Below are 6,455 nucleotides of genomic sequence, written 5' to 3' on the forward strand. Positions count from 1 at the left end.
TCACATTTAGATCCTACGGTCGCTTCTTTGCCTGCGCATCAAATCTCGATACTTCCGCTTAACACTTCAACACCTAACCCCATCTAGAGCCGTTAACTTCGTTGTATCAAGACATCCGACGGTCGCTACCAGCCTCTTCAGGCGGAGCCGTCCGATTCACCTACCAGCTTCGATTCCAGTGGCTCAGCTTCGCCAACATCTAACTTTGATGCGCCCGCTCAACACCCTAAAAACGGATACCCTATACCCTAAACTGTCGACCCATTCTTCTCCTCTTTCTTTCTTCTTCTCCTCCACCCGACAGTTGCAGAGCTGTAACTGCAACACCATGTACGCCACCACCTATTCTGCCACAGCCAAGCCACCAACTCCACCTGCTCAAACATCATCACCCCCATCTTCTAGCTATCTATCCTACCAATTTCTTTTCTTTTCTTTCTCAGAAACCCTAGGAAAGAAATTGGTACAATAGCTAGGGCTAGAGAATAAATAGAAGCATGGGAATGGAGCAGAGGACCAAGGGGAAGAATGGGTCGAAGACAAACTCGTCAAATCACATCAATATGGGTAAGAATTACCAAACCCTAAATTTTCTGATTTGGGGGAATTTATTAAAGAACCCTAAGTTTCTGTTAGGGAGAGCATAGTGAAGCTAGAATAGGGATATGGGTATGGTTGAATTAGGTGAATTAGGTAAAACCAAACCCTAATTGTACTGTTTTCAATTTGGGGATTTTTTGGGTAGAAACCCTAATTGTATAATTTAGGGATTTGGGTATAAATAGCCTTGTGTGTATGTTGTAAAACTTATGCTGGAATAACCAGTGTCATTTGGTCTGATTTTGGGAGAGCTGGATTAGCCAGTCTCTCCAATTTTTTTGTGTTGTTCCATTTATGTTCACTGTGATGTTTTATGTTTAATACTATGTGATGTTAATGTTTAGTTCCTCAATTGTTCTAAGTTTATCCACTGTTATGTGCTTCCCATGTTATGTTATTGTGTTTAAATTCATGTTTTGTTTCACTGTCAACTGTTAATGTATGTTTATCTTCATGTCTATCATGTTCTGAACCCCAAATGCTAGGACTAGATGAAATTATGAACCAGCTGAGATAGTCTTCATCATGTGCAGCTCATGTTCAGTGTTGCTAAGCCCTTAGACTAGTTGTGCTTTAATCAGACAATTAGCACTTTGGTAATTATCTTAGCTGTGAGTAGAATATCCCTTAGGTTAATGGTGGATTCAACATCCTAGTGTTCTTTCATCACTCTTGTTTACTACCTCCCTTCAATGATGTTTTCTCAATTGATCACTGTTAAACTTTCACTGTCCACTTGTTTTACTGCTCTAGTGTTTCTTTGTCACTTCTCTTCTTCTTTAACTTAACTGTTTTATTGTTTCTTCACATCACTGCCCTTGGCTTAGGCCTTGGTTTATTTCTTTGTCATTCTTTGTGTCACTGTCACTTTTCTAGTCACTGTCATCACCTGGCAGTTTCTTTGCTGTTTTAGTTTACTTGTTCACTTTGTTTCACTTTTGTTACTTCAGTTTCAAGTTCTGTCACTTAAAAGCCCATTTGTTCTCTTGCTTGGCTAAAGCCTAGTTCATAGCTCAGAAGCCTAGCTCAAGCTAAGGCCCAGTTCACTTTTACTGTGAAAGATCACTGTGAAATCCCAGCTCAACCCAAGGCTCAAATCACATCACAAGCCCAGTCCAATTCAGTCCACCAAAGGCTCAGTTTACTACACTAAGCCCAAGCCCAAATTCAAAACCAAAGCCTAGTGCAATGTGAAACCAACTGAGCCCAAGCTCAGTTCATTTCATTAAGACAACACCCCAATTCATTCCAAGAGTATTCAAAGGCCCAAAGCACAATCATAACCCATTGGGTACCAAAATCCATTGCTACCCAAAGCCCAACAATAGCAATTTTAGAGCCCAAAATAGCTAGAAACTCCAAACACACCCAGTCTCTGTGGATCGACCCGTACTTGCACGAGCTACAACCGACGACCGTGCACTTGCGGTATTACTGTAGGCCCGTTTCATTTCGCTTCAATTTTATACGCTTTCCCGGGCCCACCAAGTTTTTGGCGCCGTTGCCGGGGAGTGGTGATGTGTGTTGAATTTCTTCTCCTTGCTGTCTTTCATATACCATTGCATCTCTGACAAGATCATTGCAGAGTTGTCTAAGTTGCTGCAGAGTTGTGTTGCTGAGTTGCTGCAGAGTTGTGTTGCTAGGCCACCTGAGCTGCTGCTGCTGCTGAAACCTGAGTTGCTGCTGCTGCTGCTGCTGTTGCTGCTGCTGTTGCTGCTGCCAAGCCAAAGCCTGCTGCTGCCAAGCCAAAGCAACTGGGCTGCTACCTGCTGCTGCTGGGCTCTGCCTTCTACTGGTGGGCTTGTACTTCTCTGAACTGGGCTTCACCAACTTCAACTGAACTGGGCTTGCCAAGTGTTACTGGGCTCGTCCAACTGAGGTGGGCTTCGTTGCTGTTGCTTCTGCTGGGCTGCTAAACCCAACTGCTGTTGCTGGGCTTGAGCATGAGCTGCTTAGGACGATCCTAAAGCCCAACTGGGCTGTGCAACTAAAGGGAACAAAAGCCTAACTGGGCTTCCCTCCTTAACCAAGTAAGCCTAAACCATGAGTAACCCACTTGGGCCCCATTAAATATTCAATTTGGGTATGTAATAATTAATTTATTTTTAATTTGGGCTTGTAATAATTATTTTTATTTTTATTTTCTTTTTCTTTTATTTTCTTTTATTTTTCTTTTATGGGCTTGTAATTATTATTATTGTTTTTATTTTCTTTTATGAGTTGTGCTAATTTATGCTAGGTTTAGTTCAAAAACTTTTCCAAAAGCCCAATTTTAAACCAAAAACAAAATCCCTTGTTAGTCCAACACCCATTCAAAACCAAATCTTCATAACCCTTGTGGGCCAAATTGTTTCCGATTGCTCTGTCTGACCAACATGTTAGTTAAGGTACCTACTAGGACATTATTGTGACCTACAGAGACCAAACAAACAGACTTGTTAGAATTAACCCAGACGAACCTATCGAAATTCTAAGTTCTGAGGGAGACAGTCCAGATCAACCAGAAACAATGGGAGAACCCCGTACCCTCAAGGATTATATGTACCCAACTAGAGCCAGTCAACCTTCTTGTATTGTGCTACCCGAGGCTAATGGCCATTATGAGCTGAAATCAAGCACAATACAGATGCTTCCTATTTTTAGAGGTGTTGAGAATGAAAACCCGTACCACCACGTGAGAGAATTCGAGGAAATTTGTGGAACTCTGCGTTTCACTCAAATGTCCGACGAAACCCTAAAGTTAAGGCTTTCCTTTCTCCCTGAAAGATAAGCAAAGGCCTGGCTTTATGCTTTACAGCCTCAATCCATCATGACATGGGATGACCTCATAAAGGAGTTTTTCAAAAAGTTTTTCCCGAACCACAAGACTGCGACAATTCGTCAAAGTCTGAATAGCTTTGTGCAATTAGAAGGTGAGACCTTAGCTAGATACTGGAGAGATTCAATGAATTATTGCTCCAATGTCCCCATCATGGTTTTGAAAAATGGAGACTTGTGCAAATTTTGTATGAAGGTCTAGATGTGTCCACCCGAACAACGGTTGAGTCGATGTGTAATGGTCTATTCGTAGACAAAACTGCTGATGCGTCTTGGGACTTCTTGATTGAAGTAGCTGAAAAGACGCAACAGTGGGAATCCATCCGTGAACCCAGAAAGACTACATCCGAAGCGAAGGCTTTTAGGATTGAAGCAGATTTCGAGGGAAGAGCAAACATGGCATCAATAGTTAGGAGATTAGAAGAGTTAGAACTACATAAAAATTCAAAACCTTCCACCACTACTCTCCGAGAACATGTCGCTTCGTCTGTATGTGCCGCTTGTAACGATCCCAACCATCAATTCCAAAATTGTCCCGATTTGCTTGCAGTCCAGGAATCTAGGCTTGAACAGGCACATGCCATGTTTCAAAAACCAAGACATAACCCTATTCACAGACCTACAATCCAGGATGGAGAAACCACCCTAACTTTTCATGGTCAAAAGGACCCACTCAGGGAGGACCATCTCAACCCAATCAGAGCTATCAAAACAATCAGGGATATCAGAACAATCAAGGTTATCAACACCCGAGAAACCCTCAACAACAATCAAACTCTCAACAACAATCATATCCTCAACACAATACCGACAAGAGATTATCCACCCTAGAGGAAATGTTCCAGAGTTTGATGCAAAGTCAGAAAAATCTAGATCAAAAGATGGATCAAATGTGTGAGAGAGAAAAGGGTAAACTTCCGAGCCAACCCCAACAAAATCCAAAGAGGATATTTCAAACAGGCACAACATCCTGCACTGAAACCTCACCCGATCAAGTCCATGCCATTACCACCCTCCGAAGTGGTAAAGTCATCGAGAACAACGTGGGCGAACCTAATGAATCTGATACAAATTCCACGCTGTCTCCACAACCCCAGAAAACCAAAGAATCTGAGCAAGTTGGAAAACTGACAATTCTACTGCTGTGAATGTCCCTTTGCCAACTCATTCTCCTGTTGCCCCATTTCCTCAAAGATTGATCTATCAACAGAAAAGTACCCATTATAATGAGATGTTAGATCTGTTCAAGAGAGTCAACATCAACATTCCTTTTCTTGAAGCAATCAAGCAAATCCCTGCTTATGCCAAATTCCTCAAAGACTTGTGTACTCAAAAGCGCAAGCTCAATGTGCAAACGTGCTTTCTTAGCTGAGCAGGTGAGTTCCATCATTCTGAACAAAACTCCACCCAAGTTTAGGGATCCAGGATGTCCAACAATTTCTTGCACTATAGGAGAACACACGGTCAATAAAGCGTTATTAGACCTAGGTGCAAGTGTTAACCTACTGCCATATTCTGTTTATGATAGTTAGGTCTTGGGGAGTTGAAACCAACATCTATCACTCTACAACTGGCAGACCGATCTGTCAAGATTCCTCGTGGAGTGGTCGAAGACGTTTTGATCAAGGTTGACAAATTCTATTTTCCCGTAGACTTCATTGTCTTAGACACTCAACCTGTACAAAACCCAGACTGTCACATTCCTGTCATCTTAGGACGTCCTTTCTTGGCTACGTCCAACGCGATCATTAATTGTCGTAATGGAGTGTTGAAACTGTCTTTTGGCAACATGACGGTAGAATTGAATGTGTTCGATATTAGTCAACAACCTGTGAATCTTGATGATGATGATGTGCATGAAGTTAATATGATTGAAGGATTAATGAATGATTCGTTGACTAACATTCTATTCTTCCGTCGACCCCTTTCAAGCATGTATGGAGAACTTTAACCCAGATTCTATGATGATGCATACTGTAGTGACGTCCTATCTCTGCTCGAATCTGTACCTCAAATGGACATCACTGAAAGGAAATATGAAGTGGAACCACCCTTACTCTCTGATTCCAAGCTTATTCCATCCATTGTTGAGCCACCCAAGCTTGAATTGAAAACATTGCCTAGTACGTTGAAGTACGCATTCCTAGGTTCTTCTGATACTTTACCCGTCATTATTTCATCATGTTTAGACACGGAACAGGAAAGTAAGCTTTTAGAAGTACTTAAGGAACACAAAGAGGCCTTAGGATGGACCATCTCAGATCTCAAAGGAATTAGTCCCACCATTTGCATGCACCACATTAACCTTGAAGAGAATGCCAAACCATCGAGGGAAATGCAAAGGAGACTTAATCCTAACATGAGAGATGTAGTCAAAGGAGAGATCCTGAAACTACTTGATGCGGGTATCATATACCCAATACCTGATAGCAAATGGGTTAGTCCCATTCAAGTTGTGCCTAAGAAGTCAGGCATTACTGTAGTTCAGAACGACAAGAATGAATTAGTCCCTACTCGTACAACCACAGGATGGCGAGTATGCATCGACTACAGGAAGTTGAACACAGTAACAAGGAAGGATCACTTCCCGCTCCCTTTCATTGACCAAATGCTAGAACGTGTGTCTGGACACAGTCACTACTGTTTTCTAGATGGCTTTTCCGGTTATAACCAAATTCACATTGCTCCAGAAGATCAGGAAAAAACTACATTCACGTGTCCATTTGGGACGTTTGCTTATAGACGTATGCCCTTCGGGTTGTGTAATGCACCTGCTACTTTTCAGCGTTGCATGATGAGCATTTTTTCTGACATGATAGATAGTTTTCTCGAGATCTTTATGGATGATTTCTCTGTTTTTGGTTCCTCGTTTGACGAATGTTTGAAGCATCTTGCCCTCGTGATATCCAGATGTAAAGAAAAGAACCTTGTTCTAAATTGGGAAAAATGCCATTTTATGGTGAATTCAGGAATAGTTCTAGGACACATCATCTCAGAAAAAGGAATTGAAGTGGATAAAGCTAAAGTTGACCTCATTC

Source organism: Papaver somniferum, chromosome 6 (genome assembly GCF_003573695.1).
Source record: "Papaver somniferum cultivar HN1 chromosome 6, ASM357369v1, whole genome shotgun sequence".
In the NCBI taxonomy this organism is placed as follows: Eukaryota; Viridiplantae; Streptophyta; class Magnoliopsida; order Ranunculales; family Papaveraceae; genus Papaver; species Papaver somniferum.